The sequence below is a fragment of the Molossus molossus genome, unplaced genomic scaffold, assembly GCF_014108415.1.
Source record: "Molossus molossus isolate mMolMol1 unplaced genomic scaffold, mMolMol1.p scaffold_m16_p_17, whole genome shotgun sequence".
Taxonomy (NCBI): Eukaryota; Metazoa; Chordata; class Mammalia; order Chiroptera; family Molossidae; genus Molossus; species Molossus molossus.
Window position 1 is genome coordinate 41221183 of NW_023425352.1, and position 23066 is coordinate 41244248.

The window sequence follows — 23066 nt, forward strand, 5'->3', positions numbered from 1 at the left end:
TAAAATCTCTTTGTTCATCTGATAAGATGCCTATCTTTAACACAACCAAATAAATAAACGATTTACATGAAACCTCCCACCTGACATGTCATATAGCAGTCATTAAAATGTTAACATTGAACTCATTTCCTCTCTTTTATTTATTTATTTTTTAAATTATTCCTCACCCGAGAATATTTTTCTACTTATCATAAGATGGAGTGGGAAGTAGGCCAGGGAGAGAGAGAGAGAAACATTGATGTGATGGAGCCACATCGACTGGTTGCCTCCCTCACGACCCAACCAGGGCCAGGGATGAACTGCAACTGAGGTACGTGCCCTTGACCGGAATCAAACCCATGACTCATTGGTCTGCGGGCCGACACTCTAACCACTGAGGCAAACCAGCCAGGGCTATGCCTCTCTTAAATACCTGAAGACTTATCCATTATGCACTTGCTTTTCTCTTGAGTTTTTGCTTGCAAGGAATTTTAAATAGGGGGTAAAAATATCTCAGCCATTTTTTTCCTATTTAACCTGTTGTGCCTATTTAATATTTAAACTTTTTGTCGTTGTTGTTACTCCTCACCTGAGGATATTTTTCCTTTTTTTTTAAGATTGAGTAGAAGGGAGGGAGGGAGGAAGAGAGAGAGAAACATCCATGTGAGAGAGACACATTGGCTGCCTTCTGCACAACCCCGACTGGGGCTGGGATCGAACCTGCAACCCAGATACATGCCCTTGACAGGGAATGGAACCCGCGATCCTTTGGTCCTCATGCCAATGCTCTAACCGCTGAGCCAAACTGGCCAGGGCAATATTTAAACTCTTTGGACAAATATACTAGAAGTGATGGCTTATTCTGACATTTCAATAATGAACTAGGTAGCAGAGGGTCCCAATTAGGCCAGATGGAAAAATCTCAATTCATGGCACCTTGGCAGTTTTGGGGAAGGTAGAGATTATTACCTGCCAGGCTAGAATTTTATTTTCTAACCAGGACTATGAGTTTTGTATCTCTGTGGATTATATACAGGATACAAACGAAACTACACGCTTAGTCTCCTAGGCCTTCTAGTCTTTTAAAACTAACTCATAAAGAATGACATTTAAATTTAGTCTAGATACACAGTTTCTCATTAGCTATTGATTATGCTTCTTTACCAAACTTGTTATTATGAGAGTACAATAATGATTTTGTTTTTAGTGAAGATGCATTTGAGGGAATTCTGTGATGTCAGTTTTCACTTGTTCACTGTAATCATGAAACATTTATAGCGTGAAGTGGACTTCTCTGATTGTAGGACGTGGTTTTAACTTGTCTGTTCAAGATTTTTTTTTCCTTTAAAAATCATGTGTTAAACAAAACTTTTAAGTACTCTTTTTTGGGATAGGCTATTGCCTGCATTCTTGTGGAATGGGTAAAAATGCTACAGTTGGATAAAGGCAGGGAATACAAGGTAGATAGAAGTGGAGGGGAAGAAATAAGTGATCATCCATCACCAGTCCTGAAAATACCAAACTCACTTTTTAAAAAATGTAATTAAAATGTTTAGTTGAGCCTTTTTATTTTGTATTTGAGGGAGTGACTTATATATGCAGAAGAACATATAACTAGTTAACGGCAAGGCCAGGACTGAAAGATGTTTGTGACTCATAGCTACACGATGCTAAGCAAGTTCTTTAATCTTGCTAAACTTCCTTTTCAAGTGTCAAAGGGGGGTTGTGCCTGCTTTATAAGGTGAGGTAGATGAAGTGGAGATCATGTGTGTGTGTTTATGAAGTGCTGATATATACCAGGTGCTTAATAAATAGTTTTCCCCTTTGCTTCATCCTAGATTAGTGTAACTTACTTTTTTTTTTTTAAGAACATAATGAATAAAAAAATTGGCAGTAAACACAGAATTAAGTATTTTATCATCTTCCACTTTTTTAACAAAATGCACAGGGTGCAGACTGGAAGGAAAACTTTTGGAAGGTTGCCTGAATCATGTGAGCTTGAAAAAAAAATTGGAAGTTTTACATCATGTTTAGATGCTCTGATGTCAGTCAGTACATTGTGGCCTCGGGTCAGGTACACCCGTTTATACCCAAAACAGTTTTGAAGACTTTTTCTTGCCCTTTCTTTTGTGAATTCCTCTTGGGTGAGCTTTTGATCCTCATTGAATGACCTTATAAAAGGAAAGGAAACTAGCAATAAAGTTTAAAACTTACACTTTCCACTCAATTTGTTTTCAGATGAATTCACAGCATTCTGAATCTCACCTTTAGGTCTGACCCTGGTTGAAAAAAAATGTCAAAATTGTGCTTTGGCGCTACAGCCAGTAAGGATCCCAACAGTCACATTTGTGCTTTACGCCACTCCGTTTGCCCTTTTACCAAACCCACGGACAAGGATTGCGTCATTTAAAATGGACAGACTGAGTAACTCAACCGTCTCTTATTTGGGAAAACTCAGTTTCATTGATGACATTGAGTTCTGGTGTTTGTTTACCACGTTTATTGAAAGCACCTTCCTCAGGGCTGGTTACGGTGTGCCAACCGGAACCCAGAATCTTGTAAAACAAGTTTTCTCTTCCCTCTCTGACTCTGGTGAGTGTGCCTAGTTCAACATTGTTCCTGATCAGACTAAACAAGAATTTAAAAATTAAGATTCGGGTCAAGTAAGCCTTGGGCTCACTTAGCTATTTCTTCTTTCTTTACTTGAAGCATGGGGCTCTAGGAAGAGATAGTGTCCAGATGTTTACTTGAGGGATTAATAACCCTTTCTCTTGGAGTGTAGAAGGATTGTAAAAAGTTTGGTTCAGTAAAGGCCAAGCTTATAGCATGCACAGTAAGGAAAGCGCCTTGCTTTCGAGTATTCACCAGATTGTATGTAAAAACCGTGTCTGCTAAAAATAAGTAATAAAATACCATTTCCCAAGCAGTGTCTATGAATAGTACTTGTGCTTACGTAATTATGTATAAATATGTAATTGCTTGTGCTACTAAATGAAAACTCTTTTCTAATACAGTATCTACAGTAGTGCTTGCCACATAATTAAATTCTCTGTAAGTATTGGTTGAATAAATGAGAGTTGATACCGAGAATTTTAATTTGTAGCTGGTTTTGAAAATACAGTTTGTAAGTTTTAATTGAAAGGAAAGTTTGAGCTAGGGCTCGAGGTGGCCTGTGGTCTGTTCAGCATTCGATACTAAATCTCCAGAGAAGAGCCAAGGAGAGGAAGAGGACAAAAGGTTGGCACCACAGCCCTGGCCGGTTTGCTCAGTGGTTAGAGCGCCGACCTGCAGTCCAGAGAGACCCGGGTTCAGTTCCCGCTAAGGGCACGTACCTCGGTTGCAGTTTGTCCCCGGCCCTGGTTGGGTCGTGTGGGTGGCAGCCACTCGATGTGTCCCTTTCATGTCGGTGTTTCTCTCTCTTCCTCTCTCTCCCTCCTGCTCTATCTGAACAAAAATGAAAAAATGTCCTTGGGTGAAGATAAAAAAAAAAGGTTGGCCCCGCAGGGTGAAAGGATTACCTTCTCTGCCTCATTCTCCACCTGCTGCTTCAAGGAAGAGGAGACATTTCACTGTCACTCAGGCTGGGAGCCACATGGGGGCGATCCTGTTGTCAAGCGGTGTTTGATAGAAAGCCTTCTGCCTCGTCATCAACCACAGCAGCCCCACTCGCGTCAGCATCCTCTTCACCCTGTCTGCCACCCTGGAGGTGGAAGCACAGTTTCAAAGGATGACATTGCTCCAGTGGCTAAAGATGACCGGTACCATCCATTCAGCAGGTGGAACCTGAAGAGAGAGAACCCGTGGCTTCCAGATGTCTTCCAGGAGTTCACAGGTGTGGGTCAGGCACCTCCAGGTCTCACAGGGTATGTGAGCAGTGCCAGTCACACCAGCTAGGATGATCCAATGAGGGTGGGCAGCACCTGTCACCTGGATAGCTTCGGTTTCCCCTTTGCTGAACAGGACTGTGTGCTCACCTTCAGTTCTTTCATCTAAACTGGTGGCCACCAGGCATAGGCCCAGCCTCTACGCGATGCCCAGTGGCCTTCTGGTTGTCAATCCAATCCTTCCATTTCTGCCTGTTTGCGGAAAGTGAGAGTCATGCCCAGTTCAAGACAACACTTTTAAAAAATACATATATTTTATGGATATTTTTAGAGAGAGGAAGGGACAGAGACATAGAAACACTGATGTGAGAGAGAAACTTTGATCGGCTGCCTCCTGCACGCCCCCAGTGGGGATCGAGCCCGCAACCCGGACATATGCCTTGAACGGGAATTGAAGGGGGAACTCTCAGTCCATCGGACGATGCTCACTCCACTGAGCTACACTGTCTGGGCCAAGATGACACTTCTGCTGGGCTGCATCGTATTTCTGCTCGTGGTGAACGACTGATTCCCAGCGACCATTCCCATCTCCCCCAGTCCCTTATTAGTATCTGCTCTGCCTTGTGTGAGGCTAGGATGGTGGTCAACCTGCTGGAGACCATTGTCATCACTTACCTGTTCTACCTGGCCATCATCCAGCCCCCAACCATGTCTCAATAGCTTTATTCCTTGCTTCTGCACTGCACCAGCCCCAGGAAATGCTGCCTGTTGCACCCCAGAAAGGAAATAAAGGTCTTGGTCTGACCCTCCACCTGCCTGGCCTGCAGGAGCCAGTAGAGTTGCTGGGGAAGGTGCCTGGTACCAGAGAGGCAAAGTTAAGTGGATGCACTGTGTGGACAAGGGCCCGCAGGGACATGAAACTCGGGAGCCGCACTTGGTGGACCTGTGGGTACAGTTCAACCACACGATGGACAGCCTGCTCTTCTACCTCTACCTGCTCCAATGGCCTCTGCCATTATCACGGTCATTGTCCTCTGGAATACCTCAGCAGACACCACCTGAAAACCCCAGCCTCGCAGCCTTGGCACCCACCATGTTTTTCACCCTCTGTGCAGACCTGGCTAGATTCCTATGCCCTCCAGCATGCCATCAGCTCCCCTCAGCCCCCCCTCCCCCCCCAGGAGTCCTACCTGACTACTCAGGATTCAGGTTCCTGCATTGAAGCACCCCCAGTCAACCCCTTTTCAGGAGAAGAAAAAGACAGGCTGGTGTTATGTTTTGAAGATAAATTAGAGTAAAATTGAACTAAACCTTTTATATTTTTGTAGTTTCTAATTTTTATAAAGAAAGACGTAGGGGGTTTTCTTTAAATAAAAAAAAAATACGTTTGAGCGTGGAAATTAAGGATATAAACACTATTCCTAGGGAAACATTAAAAAAAATTTTTTTCCCTTTATTGATTTTAGAGAGAGGAAGGAAGAGGGAGAGAGAGATAGAAACATTGATGAGAGAGAATATCAGTTGGCCACCTCCTGCATGCCCCGACTGGGGATCAGGCCCACAACCTGAGCATGTGCCTTGATCAGGAATTCAGCTGGCGACCTCTTGGTGCATGGGTCAGTGCTCAACCACTGAGCCACAGCAGCTGGGCATAGGGAGATATTTAAAAATACATTAATGAGTAACATAATGTGACATTTGGTATTTCTGTGGTAGTTATCTACTTATTAAATAGGTCTAAAGAACTACCAGAGTATGAAAGTAAGAAAACAATATTCCTTAAAAATGCTGTGTAATTTAGAATCATTTTCCCTGTATTAGCTGGAACTTTCCCCATCTTCCTCCCCCCTTGATTGTCATGATTACATTGCTTAAAATATGTTAAAATATTTCTATTTAACTCTTTTTCTGCAAAGTACAGTGATACCTCGGTTCTCGAACATAATTCGTTCCAGGAGGACGGTCGAGAACCGAATTGTTCGAGAACCGAAGCAATGAAATAGGAAAGCGTGACTCCACAAAGCGTGACTCTCTCTCTGCACTCACACTGATGACGCAAGCAAGGCGCGCTGGGCCGAATGAACGCCATTCGGCTCAACTCGGCTCATCTCGGAAGTTTGAGTTCCAAATATTTGTTCGGATTCCGAGACAAAAGTTTCTCGAATCTCCATTTGGTCGAAAACCGAGGCGTTCGGGAACCGAGGTATCACTGTACATATTTTGGCTCTTGATAATGGTTTCAGATGGCATTAAAGTACTAGTTTTCTTTGTGATTGAATTGGTTACCAATCTCTTTGTAGTAAACATTCATGGATTCGCAGTAGCAGTGAAGATGGGAGGGAAAGGAAGGAGGAAGAGTGTGTTTGTCTATACAGGGGAGGGCAAAAGTAGGTTTACAATTGTGAGTATCTGAAACAGTTTATTCTTGTATTATTATTTATTAATTACTGTATTATTTTCCATCCGAACATCTGTAAACCTACTTTTTGCCCACCCCTGTATTACTGTGAAGTTTTAGGTAATGCTTTTATTTTATTTTTAAATTTTCTTTATTGATTTTAGAGAGAGAGGAAGGGAGAGGGAGAGAGAGATAGAAACATCAATGAGAGAGAACATCGATTGGCTGCCTCCTGCATACCCCCCACTGGGGATTTGGCCCACAACCTCGGCATGTGCCCTGACCAGGAATTGAACCCGCAACCTCTTGGTGCATGGGTCGATGCTCAACCACTGAGCCACAGTGGCCGGGCTTAGGTAATGCTTTTAAAGAAATGAAGTTTGGTTAAGGCTTTCCTAACATTTTATTATAAAACTACAGAAAAATAGAAAGAATTATGCAAGGAATACCATCGACTCACTGCTTAAATTCTGCATCACATATGGATCCAGCTGTTTGTCCTGGTTGGTTGTCAACCCGCCTTGTTTTCTGATGCATTTCAGACCCACATGCAGGCTCAGCACAGGTCAGCCCTTCGCCTGGCACACCAGTAACTGCCGTTCGGTATTGTAGTTCTGTTGCTGTTACATTTAGTGTAGCATTCAGTGTGTTTTGACAAATGTATGCATCTGTGTAACCCAATGCAGATCATTGCCATCACCTGAGAAAGTTTCTTCCTCCCCCTCCCCCCAGATACCATCATGTCTTATAAATGGAAACAAACAGCATGCACTTTTTTGATGGAAGGCTCCTTTCACTCACCTGACGTTTTGGGTTTCATCTGTATTGTTGTGTAGATCAGTCTTCATTCCTTTTTATTAATGAGTTGTGTTGCATTGTATGTATGAAACTCATCACAGCTTATTCCCTTGTTTGCAGACAACTGGCTGTTGCCCGGTTTGGGCTATTATGAATACAGCTGCTGAGAACATGTCTGTTACTTTCTAGGTATTTCCACTTGATTATCTCAGGGACTTAAAAAATTAGAATGTTCAAAATGGAGTCTACTCCAGTGTGACTCTTTCTTCCACAAGTCCCTGTTTCAGCGAGTGGCCCCACCATTCGCTGTCTTGTCCACGTCAAAACCTGGATGTCTTCCTTCACTGCTCGCTGACCTCTCACGCACAGAGTCCTGCCAGTGCTGTCTTCTTCACACGTCCTCACTTTGCCACGTTCACTGTCCTGTTCGAGACCTCGCCACTTTTCATCTGGATTGCCGAAATAACCTCCTGCCTGGTCTCCTGTGCCGCCTCTCTTGGCCCTCACTCCGTTCCTTTCTCCAAACTACTGTCAGGGATCTTTGAAAAAATGTATGGTAGATCATGTTACCAGTTGTGACCCATTGCTCTTAGGATAAAAAAATCCTTATCCGCCCTGGCCGGTTTGGCTCAGCGGTTGGAGCGTCGGCCTGCGGTACAGAGAGATCCGGGTTCGGTTCCCGCTAAGGGCACGTACTTCGGTTGCAGTTTGTCCCCGGCCCTGGTTGGTCGTGTGGGTGGCAACCACTTGATGTGTCCCTTCACGTTGATGTTTCTCTCTCTCTCTCTTCCTCTCTCTCCCTCCCGCTCTGTCTGAACAAAAAATGCAAAAATGTCCTCGGGTGAGGATAAAAAAAAAAAAAATCCTTATCCTAGTTTGCAAGGAGGCTCTGTTTAACTCCTGCTGCATCTGCCCCAGTTCTCATGAGGGACACTGGGTGTGCGTTCCTTCATGCTTCTCACTTCAGGCCTTATGCCCTCCGCCGGGGACCAGTCTCGAATTGGATCGTCCCCATTTCCACACGCTTGTGTGCTAGTGTCTTCCGTATTAAAGACAGACAAAAACTGCCTGTGTTCGTTGAGATGTGAGTTGTCTGCAGAAACAGAAAAAGCAAAACCAAAATAATGGTGGTTGAAATAGGTTGGAACATGACTTCTCGTGCCCGTGCCCTCGACCCCAGCCCCTTAAACGTGTAGCAGGCAGGGCAGCCGTGGGGTGGCGGCAGTGCCCCGCGGAGGCCGCGGCAAACCCGCTGCGTCCGCTGCAGTGACCGCTCCTGTTACGGCCTTGGTCTGCAGAAGCCGGTGGGAACTTCAGACACCACAGTCCAGTCAGCAGGATCGAAGAAGGGACGGAAGGCAGTCACTGCTTGATGATGAGCCTTCCCAGAATCTAACAATTCGCTGGGCAGGATTCAGTTCCTTGGCCACACCTATCTTCCAGGAAACCAGGGTACTTACTGTAGGTGTCCATGTGCCCAGCTGAAAATTGGGGGGTTCTAATTTGGAGAATGTGGACATCGGGGTAGGCTCTTTGCAGCTGCCCTACCTCCCGTGACCTCACATTCCCTTCCAGCCAATGTCTGGTTTTTCTGCTTCCCTGACAGAGTCAGAGCTTCTTGAAAGGGTTGTCTGCTCATGATACTTGACTTCTTCCACCCTCCCTCTCTTGTCACTCAGTCCAGCTCCTGTGCTCTCCCTTCCACTGAAGTGGCTGCGCCAGGGTAACTCACGATCTCGATGTTTCAGAAACCCCAGGGATTCTTTCCGGTCCTCCTCGGATTTGATTTCCCGGCAGCTTTCACTGCTTTGCCTTTGTCTTGGAGGAACTCCCCTTCCTGGGATTCGCCCTGCGTCTGTCACTTGTCCTCTGTGACTTCATCATCACCTGCCACCGTTTTTCAGTATTAATTTTTTAGCATCTCCTATTTTATCCCATGGCTAAACATTGGAATTTCTAAAGGTTTAGTTTTTTTCTAAAGTTGTAGTAATAGATACCTAATATACACTGTACCATTGAATGGTTTTTAAGTGGCATTAACCTGTTAACTGGGGAATAACCGGGGAATTCCCTTTTTACTGTATGCAACGTTTGATGTGTTTATACGTCCCGCTCGGTTAACAGGTTAAGTGTATACACAGTTGTGCATCATGACCACCGTAGTGTCCAAAACTTCCTCAGTTTCACAAAGTGAAACTCTGTAACCATTAAACAGTGCCTGTCCCCTCAACCCCCAGCCCCTTAAACGACCATTCTGCTTTGTCTCTGTAAGTTCTGTTAGTTTTACATCTAAATTGGCAGCACCTTTGTCTCTTCTTCATGTCCTCCCCAGGTGAGAGCCTCAGTTTCCATGACATTAAATATCATCTCTGTAATTCCAAATTTATATTTCTGATTAGACCCCCCGTCACTAGATTCTTACAACCTTAGCTTGATATTTCTTCTTCCCCGTCACTAGATTCTTACAGCCTTAGCTTGATATTTCTCCTTCCCCGATCACTAGATTCTTACAACCTTAGCTTGATATTTCTACTTGGATGGAAATCCACTTCAGTGGCTCATAGACTTAAAACATATAACTTAACTAAAGCTTAACTCTTATTTTTTCAGTCTTAGTAGTTCTCCTTCTTTCTTCCAATCTTAGTGATGGCACCAGCCATCCAGTTGTTCAGCCAGAAACTTGGTTGATAACTTGATAACTCCCTTTCCTTCTCCCTTCCTCCATCAAATCAGTCAGCTTTCTGTTCTGCTCAGTACATCTTGATTTGATTCACTCTTCTTCACAGCTGCCTTCTCAACCCTTCTCCATGCTCCCGCCGTCTCTTGCCTGACAACTGCAGTGCCCTCCTCTCTCATCTCTAACCCAGCCCTGCTCCCATCAGTGTGATCTTTAAAACAGTCGTGTTCCTTTAATGCTTAAAACCCTTCATTTCCTTCCGAGTGCTCTTAGAGTAAGATCCTAAGTCGGCCCCTTGGCTGTGCAGGCTCTGCATGACGTGGTCCTTACTTCCTTCTCTGCCTCACCTGTTGCCACTTTCTCCTGCCATTCTGGCCATTTTCGGGTCCTTTAACACCGAGGTCCCTTAGGGCCTTCCTTCTCTTTTGTACTCTCTGCCTGCAGCGTTCTTGGTGTCCTCCAGGCTTTGGCCTGAGTGAACCTTCTCCAGAGAGATCATCCAACCCAGTGTATAAAGTACAACCTGTCTTTGCTCTGACTGAGAACATCCTGTTTTCTTTTAACGCCTCCCCTACTTTTAAAAAAGGATTCCTTCCCTCCTCGCCTTTTCTTAATTTCCCACAGTGGTTTATTTTTTCTTTTATTTGTCCGTTTTCCCCAGTATATTGTAGATGTGATCAGGGATTGTTTTACATACCGAAGGTTTAACGCAGTGACTGGCACCTATTTGGCATGCAGTAACTGGAAAGAACGGATGTCGACCCCTCTCCCTGGCGTCACTTGTGTGACCCCCTCTGATGTAACAGTGCCTCCTGTTGCAGTTCACCTTTTCCAGGTAGTCACCCCTGGTTGACAGACTATGAGGTTTCTCTGTTAGATGATATCATTGCAACTTTTGCAAGTTTCCTTCACTAAACTTACGCTTTGTTGTTATCCAGTGGTAAGGTTCCTTGGCCGATTGTTTCCCTGTCTGTACTGTTAGCCTGGCAAGAGCAGGGGCCACGGCTGTTTTTGTCCATCGTTGTTTGACACCCGTTGAGCATAGTGTCTCCCACTCATCTCGTTTAGTAAATGATTGCATAGTGGTAAAAATATACCCCGCCGACTGGGCACATTTCATACAACAGGATAATTATGTGCCACTTTTTCAGATGAAATTAGGTGTTGGAAATTGAGGATGTGTTAAGAGAATCTTAATTTTTTTCAAAACCAGAATTTGGAAACTTGAGAGGTTTTTAGTTGGATTCTCTTTTAGATGTTAAGAACCTCAACTTCACAAGGGAAAACTATTTTGAAACTTCTCCTCTAAGAATCACATGAGGACCTCTGAAATACCGCCAAACTCAATCCTGCACTGTTGTGGATTAATGAAATCTTGTACATCTGCACGTTTCTCTCTCCAAGTCTCCTTGGTGACATCGTTAGCGCACTGAAGCCTCCAGAGTAGCTTCTTTGGACATTTTCATAATCAATTAAATTCATTTTTGAAATGTATGAATGCTTGCAATATTATTCATAGCTTTTGATGGGCTCCACATTCTTTTCCTGTATCAGAGAGATGTAAAATTACGTTTGCAAAAAAGTGTATTTAGAGGACAGCAGATAATCTTCTGCCAGGCTGTACCAAATCAACAGGGTAACACTTTATTTTTCTGGCATCCTCTTGGAAGGAATAATTTTCATCATTAATTCAGGAAAGTTTAGTGGTTTTAAGATTCCAGCCATGTGCAAGAGGATTTCCATGTGACTTTGTGTGAGGCTTAATTTGCCTCAGTTTCACAGCAGCCTTTAGCCTTGGGCCTCCCCACTCAGTACCCCAGATTCGAAGTCGGGTGCTGGTGCTAGAGCTCCCTGTATCTTCTTCCTGATAAGATCCAAACCCAGCTAGTTATAAAATGCCTGAGCCCAAGATTTTCTGATTCCGGTAGAGGCACCATATACTCAACTCTTTTGCGTGTTACCACATTCCTGTTGTTTTTCTTTTAACGAATCTCAGGTAAACAGAAAATAAGTGATTAGTTGCTGGTTGTATTGGGCATGCAAGCATTTTGCATTTAGGCCATATTATATTCATCTGAGTAGTGATTTTGAAATAAGTTTATTTAGCTGCTAGCATTTTAAAGTCAAGGAGATTTTACATACCAATCTGATTTGGTAGCTCTTCTTGAAAAATCTGGAAGGCTGGCTGCCTTGGGCCACTTCCACGCATGCTGGTGGAGCTACTGAGAGCACCCTGGCAGGACAGGCGCCCTCCTGGTGGCTGCACCCCCTACCACTCTGGGTGATTTCCCTCACACTGAGGTCAAAGGTCAGTTACCATTTATCCCTGTTGTTGTGCTGTTGGTTTTCTCAGATGGAGTAAAATAATCCTTATACCCCTGTCTGTGGGCCAAGGGGAAGTATGGGGGAGGAGGGCAGTGAAGTCCAAGAAAATGAGAGGAGGTGTATTTATTTGAGAAAGGAATAGTTTTTGTTTGTCGGTTTTTTTCGTTTGCGGAATGTGTTATTTGAATTAAAAACATACACTGTGCCCATTCATTCCTAATTGTCCCTTGCCTGGCTCTTATAAACATATGAGTCAGGGATTCCTGATTTAGATGCATGAGCCTATAAAAAGAAAGTGATTCTTCCTTTGGGTACCTCAAAGGACAGTAGACCGTTATGGAAGCTCACAACTCTCTTGCAAATGAAATGCTCGGACATCTTCTTTGAGTTGTCAAGAGGGTAGCTGTTTTTGGCTTTCCCAGTAACTAGGCCTTGAAGACTTTGCCCTCAAGGATTGTATAGTCTTGATGAGGGATCAAACCAGTTTAAAAATAGTGATGTAACGTAGCTGGCCTAAGAGAGACAGCATAGAAGCTCTGAGCAGGGAAAGATTGCATCTGATATGGGGATCTTGAAGTCGTCATGTGGGTGGGGTTGAGCAATGGGTAGAAATTCAGCAGCAGGAGACAGTGGGACAGGAGAACAATTTGAATAAAAAATGATTGGACACGGATAGGACAGTGGATATTGACATTGATGAAATTAGGAGACTGAGGAAAAGTAAAACAGAAAAGGTAAGTTGTGGCCTGGTTATAGACGGTCTGAAATGTTAGGCCAAGAAGGTTGTGCCTGACTTAAGACTTTTGAACGAGGGGAGGGAAACAGCAGCGCTCATGACTTGATGGGGAAAAGCTGGAAGGGCTGCCTTTGGTGGTGCAGCCCTCTGTGGACGAGCTCACGAGTGGTCATTATCTGGATGGAAGCCGGTCTCAGACTTTGGACAGAGGATCACTAGGTCTGTGTAACTTACAGGACAGAGTAGTGTGGGCTGAGGAGTGATGAGGGAGAAGCTGTAGGAGAAGGGAGGAGACCACGTTTTGAACACAGATGTTGAAGAAAAGTATGGAGGTCAGGGGGACCTGGTTTGGAAGGTGTATCCAGTGGAATGCTTTCAGTTTCAGCTAACAGGCTGGCTTCAACAGTGTGAACCTGGACTGGCTGCCCTTACTGAAGAGTGCAGAGCAGGTGAGCTCCAGGGCTAGTGGGTCAGGAAGCTGCACGATGTCCTCCAGGCCCCAGGTGTTCCCTGACTCAGTTCTGCCTTCTGTGTTTGTGGCTTTACGTTCAGGCTGATTCTCCTCATGGTCACAGGAGGCAGGCTGAACCAGCAGGGCTCCGTGTTCACACCTTCGGAGAAATTTTCTTATAAAAGCCGGAATGTGTTATTCTCAAAGGCTTCCATCGAACTCCCTCTCAGTCGTCTTTAGCCCAGGTTGGCTCGCGTGCCTACCTGTTTTTATTAATTGTGGTAAAAGACACATGACATAAAACTTACTATCTTAACCATGTTTAAGTGTACAGATCAAGTTATACTCTGAAAGTTAAGTTTGATAAATCTCTTTATAACTACTCATGATACCAGATAGAGATCTGGTTAATTCTTAGGAGGAGTTAAAACAAAGTGATACTTGAAGAATCACACACATCCTTATGTTCCAGGGGAGTCAAGAAACTGGTTCTTCACTGACATTATAGGTCACGACAAATTACCCACCTGTGGCCCATGACAGCTGTCCTTGGTTCAGGCTTTCTTTGGCTCACAAAGTGTTTTCACGTATTGAAATTGATGTCAGTGTTTAGAAATCAGATTTAACAAAAACAAAAATCTGGCTCATCTTTCGTTTATTCACTATTTTAAAAAATTGTTATTGATTTTAGAGAGAGAGAAGGGGGAGGGGACATCAGTTTGTTGTTCCAGTTATGTATGCATTCATCGGTTGATTGTTGTATGTGCCCTGGCCGGGGATAGAACCCGCAGTCTTGGTGTATGGGATGACCCGCTAACCACCTGAGCTACCCGGCCAGGGACCTGGCTCCTTTTTTTAAATGGAGAGGATTTGGCTCTCCTGAGCCTGTGCCAGCTGTAGACTGGAGCAGAAATGTCAGACCTTGGGCTTCCGGTTTTCCACAGCCCATCTCTGGCCCAACTAGCCACTCAGTGTCCTTAACCCTGGCACTTCTGACATTTTGGTTAAAGAGTGTCTTTCTGCTTTATAATGCAAACATAGTCTGGGGAAATTAATGCTGTCATAATTTAGAACTTACTCTCAGTTGATGAATATTCACTCAGTTCAATTATTCTCATAAGCAGAATCCTCAAAAATAACCGCTTTCTGAGTGAGTTACGGGACTTAGTAGATGGAACGGCTGTGATCTATGACTCTCCAAGTGCCAGGTAATCAGAAAGTCTTGGGTAATTGTTGCCTCTTCGGTCCCCTTCATGTTGTCTCCTTCATCACTGTTACTTACTTTAACTATGCTTGTTGAGACCCTAAGTGTTAGATAATAGTATTTGAAAATGAAGAAGGTACAGTTGTTGGCCACCAGGAGCCCACATCATTGGTGAGATTGGTATAAAAAAAAAAAAAAAAGGCAAATAAATAAATACTATAATATTGCCACAACAAAGTGAGAATGGGAGGGGAGAGAAAGGGGACTGTGATGAGGGGGAGTTGGAGGAGTTTTCACAGTGGAGGGCACATTTGAACTAGGTTTTGTTGATTAGTAGGAGTTCTCTGAACTTATTGAAATAAATTAGCTAAACCTGCCTGTAGTGTGGAACAGTATGAGACCGCTTATTAGTGCTTCTTGGTGGCGTGTAAAAGGTAGTCCTTACCTTGCGTGGCAGCACGGGGCCATGAAAATGACCATGCAAAGCTGAATCAGTGCAAAGTGCTTTCAGTAATCAGTGAGAAAATCGAAATGCAACCTTTACACACTTTTGTCAAAACATTGAAAATTTCTCTATCAGTCATAAATATATAGGGAAATGAAAAAATAATACAACTAATATTTAGTGCACTGTATTTAAACGTTAGAAATATTAAGAATTAATGTGTGCCATTTCTTTGTTAAAGATTTGTCAGGAATAGTTGGGACAGTGCTGGATTTTTTGGTTGTATGAGCCCACAGCATGGAGGGCGCGTCTTCTCCTGCCTTGGGAATTGTCATAGTCCTCAGTCTGGAAGGGATTCCGACATTTCATCCTATGTACTTTCAAAGTTGTGAAATAACTCCCAGAGTCTCTTTAATGGGAAGTTGTTGTGTTTTTTTGCCAGCATCTCTCTGGAACTCACAGTCGCTTTTGTTATTGATATCAATAAGTTTGTCTTCGCTAAGATTTCTCTGGCTGCATATCCAGAGTCTCTCAAAGAGCAACCGTGTCAACATTCCCTTGGGCAGCTGTTGATTTTATACTCATTGACATTCGATTCAAATTTCACTTCCAGCAGTATCATTGTTTTGGGTTTTTTTTTCTGCACTTTTATCTCTATTGGCCAGTGTCCACTTTTGATTATCCATTTTTGAAATATGTCCTCGGCTTTATCACTGGGAGACAAGAAGTCAGCACAACTCCTTGCTTTGCTGTCTGTGCACGAACTGATAACAGATGTGCAATGAGTTTGCACCAACGGGCTTTGAAAGAAGCAGCATGATTGGTCACAGATCAGGGTGAGCATCTGTGATATATGTAGTGAGTTGCGTACTGAAGAGCTGGTAATGAGTTTGTATTTGATGCAGGTACTCACAGTTAATGCACTTGAGTGACTGGAACGTAAGCTTGTGTTGCTGAGGTGTGGGTGATGTTAGCTAAGGTGTGACACCTAAAATGCGTGCTTGTCGGAGCTGTGTAAAGCCAGGACGTCTTGAGTAGGTTGTCCTGCCCTTTGTTGGAAATTCGGCGTCGGTAGCCCTGGTCACTGAGTAGCAGTGTGGCCCTGTTTGTGTCACTGTGACAACCAAAATGTTTCCCACATTCTCCATAGGTTCACGGGGATGGGGATACTTCCCTGAAATTGAACCATTCTGGGGCCAGCTCTGGGTCAGTTTGTCATTAGCTTCTCGGAGAGTGTTGAGGGGCAGCCACTCTGCTGCTCACTGACTTCAGTGTTCATGGCCGAGCGTCTGGGCCGTTGCCCCTTCACGGCGACCTCCCCGTACGTTAGTGGTGCCTTCCGCTTCCTTCGCAAGCCAGCGAGGCAGAGGTGACCCTCTCCAGGGAGTCATGTGACGTAGATTCCAGCTGGACTGTGACCCACACACCATGTGCTGGCTCACCCTGTTTGAATCCCAATGTCCTCATCTGTGAAATAGGTTTCACATATCTGATTTACGAGATTATGGTGAGGTGCACAGGGGAGACGTGCATGAAAACTGTGTAAGGTGGAGGTGACGAGTAGTCTGGAGACGATGAGTAACTGAACCACTGAGGTGCAGTTCTTGGATTTAAAATGAAATATAACAGAGCCCTTTAATGTCTCAGCAAAAGCAACACCCTCAGCTTTTAGACACCCCCTCAAGTGAGAAGTTCATACTTTCCATCTCCACTTTGCAGTGTTCTCGAGCTGGCTCTTGGCTATTTAGCTCCCTTCGTGGTGAAATGCAGCATATTGGCTCACAGTCCACTAGTCCAAGAAGAAACTTGAAGCAGCCTCCTGCAAGAGCATAGACTTGCTTTCTCTGTTGATACAAGGGAAATAGAACACAAGTGGGTTGGTGTTTTGGAGAAGCAGGCTGCAGGTGGCCCCCAGCTGGTAGCCATTATGAATGATGCATTTTCAATGGTTTAGAGTCTAAATGTCAGGTTAGAGTTGCCCCGAGTGCCTTTCCTGGCCCAAGAATAAATACTTCAAGTACAGTCAGCATAAATAGACATGTCTTGGATTGATCTGAGATGCTGATTACTTACCTGTGGATTTTTAACTTGACGTCTGGATTGAAGAATTTGGTGAAATAAGCACGTTAGTAGAATGTTGTTGGTTTGGCAAAGGTTGCCTTCATCTGTAAAGTATTATCCTAAAATTGCTGCAGACCGGCAAGATGTGTAGTGGAGGGAACGCTGGTAGACATGTTCTCTTTCTGCATGGTGCGCTGATCTGGACTTCGTTGGAGAGGGGAAAAAAATCGATGACTGGAGCATTGAAGACTATGAAATTATTTTCTATTATGGATGAAACTACATGTAGAATTTGATTAGATTTTACTTGTCTGTCTTTTTATTCTTCGAATTTTGGCAAGTTATTGTAGGAAAGCAGAATTATTTAAATAATTCCATGTAAACCTGTGATGAAATTGTTTTTCAATAGCTGATAGAACTTTCTTCCAGCTAAAGAAATTTCCAAATTCCAGCTTATGTAAACATTGCCCTCCATTTCCGCCTCTCCCTCCATCTCCCCACAGAAACTACCCCTGAGACAGGAGCGTGGGTGCCCTTGTCATATGGGAACAACAAAGCAAGACGCAGTGCTGCTCCTTTAATCAGGGAGCATTGCTCCTGGTTTATGAAATGTAAATATGAATGAGAAAGTTAAACGACTGGTTAGCTTCCAAAGCTATTAAATGTCCACAGCATGCTGTCTTCTTCAGATTCTTTCATGATCAAAATTAACCTTTAAAGATGAACTATACAAATATATTTATTCTTTCTGATAGCAAAAATCTTGATTTTAATTACTTCATTTATTTCGAAATTGATGTTCCTAGGCCAGATACTTTTGCTACTGTGAATATTTGTTATTCATCAGATCTGAGATCAGCATAAGAATTACGTTACATTTCAATTATTAATCCCCTGAAAGGAATACATACAGTAAACCGTTAAAAATTTTAAATAGTTATTTTTCAGATGGTTATATATATATATTTTTTTATCCTTACCCGAGGATATTTTTCCATTTTTTGTACAGATAGAATGGGAGGGAGAGAGAGGAAGGGAGAGAGAGTGAGAAACATCGACGTGAAGGGACACATCGAGTGGCTGCCACCCGCACGACCAACCAGGGCCAGGGACAAACTGCAACCGAAGTACGTGCCCTTAGCGGGAACCGAACCCGGGTCTCTCTGGACCGCAGGTCGACGCTCTAACCGCTGAGCCAAACTGACCAGGGCCAGATGGTTATATTTTTGATGGACTTATCCAAAATCTCCTCTCTCCTTACGGCATATAAGATTGCTGTCTATTGTAAGACAGCAGCATAAGAAACCTAGAGAAATGGGTAGAATGGAGAAAAGACGCTTTTGACAATGAAGATATCCAGAAGTTGGAACTGACCTATTTCAAATGACATTAATATACAGCATCTAGAACTAAGAGTTAGAACAAGTCTTTAAAATATTTAGCGTCTTTGAATGCTTTTTGAAAACGATTCAAAACCAGACATTTGTTTTTTGAGGTTTGATTTCATGAAAGTAAAAACCAGGACGATAATTAGATGTAAAAAAAAACAACAACAAACAAGCTAGGACTGAGTTTAGGATTTTTTTCCCAGAGGCAGAAGATAGTCATTTTCTTCTCAGTGGTTTTGTGGCTTTGCATACCTAGGCATTCCTTAGCTTAACCAATGTCCTGGTATTTACAGTGTTAGTGCTGCAAGGAAGCACTAGTCATTCTAAGCATGCTTCCAAACTTTCAGTTCCTGTTTCATACAACTGGTGTGCATCAACATCTTATTTTTGGAAAGGGGCTGGTCAGAGTTGGCCACTTAATTGAATTATTCCTTGAATGCAAACTGTACACTTTGGACAATATCCTGACTTGCTTAAGAATTAGGGCCTGTCATGGGTCCCTGGGAAGTGATTTTCTTGTGAGATTTTGCAGGAATTATTTGGATTGTGGAAAATGTGTGATGTACTCTTGAAAGGTGTCCGTGTTTTCATCCGCTGTAGGATCCATAGAAGTAACTTGTTTCATTGTCCCCATTTCCATGATTTAACATAATAGTCACTTTAATCCTCATGGCTTCCTGTTAAACCTGTCTGGGTTTTGTGGAGATGGTAGGAGGCAGTTTGCCCTGCTGGTCTCCTTCCTGGAAGTGCTGAGCCCTTACATGCGCTAGGAACGCGTTACCTGCGCAGCCCGGTCTGCCCAGTGACTTTGGCATCACCCGTGTCCACATCCAAGCGCTCAACATCGCCTCTTTGAAAAGCAAAGTAAGCACTTAGGTTGGGGTTGTCTGGAAGCCCTGGGCAAAAATTTAAAAAACATGTGGATCTCACTGGTAAGCTTTCTAGTTCTTTCTTGCTTCTAGGAGAAATCCCAGGCTTACCTCTGACCTTTATTAATATGTACAGCATCCAGAATTATGATTTAAAACAAAAGCCTTTAAAGTATTTAAGGTATGATCAAACAATTATAGAAAATGATTCAAAAGTAGTAGTTCTTTGAAGTTGGGTTTTACAAAGGTGAAAATGGAAGCCATAAGATTAAAACCCAAACTACCTGGAACTTCAGGATTTTTTTTTTTCCCCCCTGAAACATAAGATAGTCATTTTCTTTTTAGAGGTTTTGTGGCTTCTTTGATTTCATCCATAGCTTTGTGACCTCACTTTTTCCAATTCCCTTCTCTACCTTGATTTACCTTCCTGTTTGTCTTGATGACCGCTTAGGACATCTTTTTCAGCCATGCTTTCTGGATACGGGCCTCTGACTTGCTTAGTGCCCTGATTTCTGCTTCTGCACTTCTAACTCCCTCTACCCCCCCCCCCCCCCACTTCTGCCAGGGGACATGCCTCTGCTCCCTGCTCCAGCAGTTCAGCTTCAGATTGGGGTTCCTGGGCCAGTCCCCACCCACATCCCAGCAGAGAACTGTGCGTCCTCCTCCTGCTCATGGGACAGCTTCACACCCTACCACTCCCATAACTGATAGTACTGATAGTACACTGTCTACACCATAGGAACTGACTTGGAGTCATTGCGGATGGTGGTTTGCAAAGCTTCACCGATAACTTCCTAGGAGGAATTTTGACTCTCTGAAAGTGAAGTAAGCAGGACCCCTTCCTATTTGTAGTTACTTCGCTGGTTCTCAGGGCTTATTTGTAGCAAGTGACAGCCAAGTGTAGGTACAGATGGCTTTGGTTTGTGTCATGTCTTCAAGTCTATGTTGAGTATGTCTATGTGCAGACCCACAAGAGGGTGGGGAAGACAAGACACTCTCCCCGTCCTGGATGGGTAAGGTGAGCCTTGAAGCACCTCGGCTGCGCTGAATTGACACCCTCAGGCCCTGTCCAGTACCTGCCTGCCCTCCTCCTACCTGGCACACTTGCTTCACCTTTGCCCGAGCTAGCCCACTTTTTCTCCTCCTCTGGGTCTCAGCATTATTAGGCATTTCCTTGAGCTGACTTTTCTTGACTACCCACAAGTGGGTTGAGATCTCTTCTCCACACTCTCATGTTGCCCTGCCCTGTTCTGAAACTTGGGACGCTTCACGGTGGTGGGCCGACTTGTTGTGTGTCCTTGTTAAACCGTGAGCTCCTGGTGGGAAGCGCCGTCTAGTTTGCTGTTGTTCCTAGTACCTAGAACAGTGTCTGCCCCAAAGGGATCAACACATACTTAAAGCAGGGTTAATATTATCAAGCACTTGCTATGTGCTACACTCTGTGCCTAGATTTTCCAACTGTTTTCTTATAAAAAACCTCACAGCAAATCTACAGTTAATTGTACAGAGGAGAAAAGTGAGGTTGACCGAAGTTATTGCCCAATGCAATAGCCAGGAAGCGGGTGGGCTGTTACTTGACTCTGGAGCCACCTGCCCATCATTGTTAGAGCGCACACAAAGGTTAGAGCACACACACTGGTTAGAGCACACACACTGGTTAGAGCACACACAACGACAGGTACAGAGACGTTTGAGGAGGTTCCTTGCAGGGACCTACAAGTAACCTAGTGAGTAACCTGTGTGGTTGGTGTTGCTGGCTACAAATGGTGTTTATTAGAGTTGCTTTTTTTCTGGTCGTTTGGGACAGGTCAGCTACAGGTGCCAGACTCCAATAAGTAGTCATTTATTTTCTCTAAAAGATGTGACATTTGCTGTAGCTCGTAGGACTCTGGAGATCACGTGGTGGTTGAAGTCTGGTTTTAGAATTAGGATCTTCCCTTCCCCTCACAGGCAGTGTTGATGTGGGTAGGTTGAAGGGAGTCTTTCTGAGCCTCATGGCCTCAGGCACAGGAGAGACGCTGGACTGGTGTGAGGCTTACTGCGTGCGTGGAGTAGGCATTTCCACCCGGTGTCCATTACCGACAGGCATGATATAGTCTCTGGCATGATCTTTTCTTCACGGAGCATCCACTGGTGTTTAATAAAAAGAGGGTCATATGTAGGGTGATTGCTTGGAGGGTCTACAAAAGATTAAGATTTCAGAAAGTTATGTCTTCCAAACGTGTTCACAAGGTGCTTCTCTAGTATAGTATTGTAATTATGACACCCGGCATAAACTACTGGATTATATGGCCACGTTATTTAATTCCGATAAAGAAAAGTATATGGAGTATTTTCTTACTACTTCCCTACCAACAGTCTTATAGGGTAGAGAGTTTATTTTTATTTTGCAGAGACAGACTATAAATAAGTAAACCCAGAAAAAGGAGAATTTCAAATTGTGATAAGAGTTAGGAGGAAAATAAACACAGTGAAGTGGGAAGAAGAATTCTGATTGGGGTGGTTTCGGAGTGGAGGGGGAGGTGGCGGAGAGGTGGCTGCTGGGACTCGAGAAGGGGTCCCCTGCTGGGCAGTTCTTGGGAAGGCCAGTATGGCTGGTGCAGAGGAGCTGGAGGAGGATAATATTTATTTTAATTTTAGATGCGGATTTAGAGTTAATGAAGCAATTTAATGGTGAAGACAGCTAAACACATTAACAAGGACAGGAGACGAGAGGAGAAGAGGCAGGGGCCAGGCCCTGTAGGGCTTGGGTAACAAGCTTGACTTAGTGAAGACAGAGTGACCTCCCTTTGGTTTTCGGTTTTTAACAGAGACACGAGTGTAGGGAAGTATTTCTCTAAGGAAAACAGCAGGGCAAACACCGTGATAAATGGCAAGTGCGACCATACAAATCTGACGTTAACAAAGGCAGAGGCTGCTGTCCTCAGTGTGAGAGACCCAGCCCGGCCTGCAGGGCAGCTGGGAGCCTTCTGGGCCTGACTAGAGAAAGCGTCTTCTCCTCCGTGCTAGCCAAGTGTGGCCATGTGGGGGTGGGGCTTGCAGGTGCTCCATCGGCCAAGTTTTACCGAGAACCAGTAATCTGAATTTGTATGGGAAATTCCCAGATTTAAAAATGTTGGCTCACATTTAAGAACAAAAAACTTTGGGATGGATAGACAAGATGCATCTGTGGGCTGCCTGTCCGAAACAGCTGCGGGAAGCCCTTTTCTGCTGTGATGAGGGGATTACATGAAGTTGGATACACGTTCACACATTAATCGTTTAGCCTTCACCCCGCACCTAGCCAATACTGAGGGGGAAGAGGCGCTTTTTATCAGTTGCACTGTTGACGAGTTAGTTGTCCTCCTCATTTGTTTAGTTAACTGTAAATCCACACTAAAAAGGAAACATGACCCTATTCCAATGTAAAGGGATTAACGTATGGTAGTCTCTGTTTTTGCCTATTTAGTGTGTCCGGCTGTTGGCTCTATCAGGTGAATTGCATATTCCTGGTATAAAAGTAAATGTCGGTCTAATCCGTGTGATACACATAGAGAAGAACAAAGGATGCACATGTTTGGGTGACTCACTCTGCTCTAGTCACTGTGTCCTTCCTCTGCGAGGCCGCCTCGCTGCCCTTCCTTGTGTTTGCACTTCGCTCGGCTGGGTGTCCGGCCTCCCGGCCAGTGTTGGCTGCATGTAGTGGGAAAGAACTGTGGCAAAAATGCCATTCCGGACCAGCAGAGGATGATGGGAATGCAGCCGTATGCCTTGATGTCATGTTGTGAGGCTTTTCATCAGTTTTAATGAACCACAAATGTGCTCAAAGCAAGTTATTTTTTTTTCCACAAAAAAAAAATCTTCATTTAGTATGGCCTAACCCTCATAGTTTTGTATTACAAGGATTATGTTTGGTGTGTTGCAATCCGTTG

At 44.0% G+C, this 23066-nt stretch overlaps 1 protein-coding gene across 1 annotated transcript in view; it reads left to right on the plus strand.

Annotated features, from left to right (window-relative positions):
- BICC1 (BicC family RNA binding protein 1) overlaps positions 1-23066 on the plus strand; it is a 255957-nt gene that overhangs the window by 125138 nt on the left and 107753 nt on the right. The gene's annotated exons all lie outside the window — the stretch shown is intronic.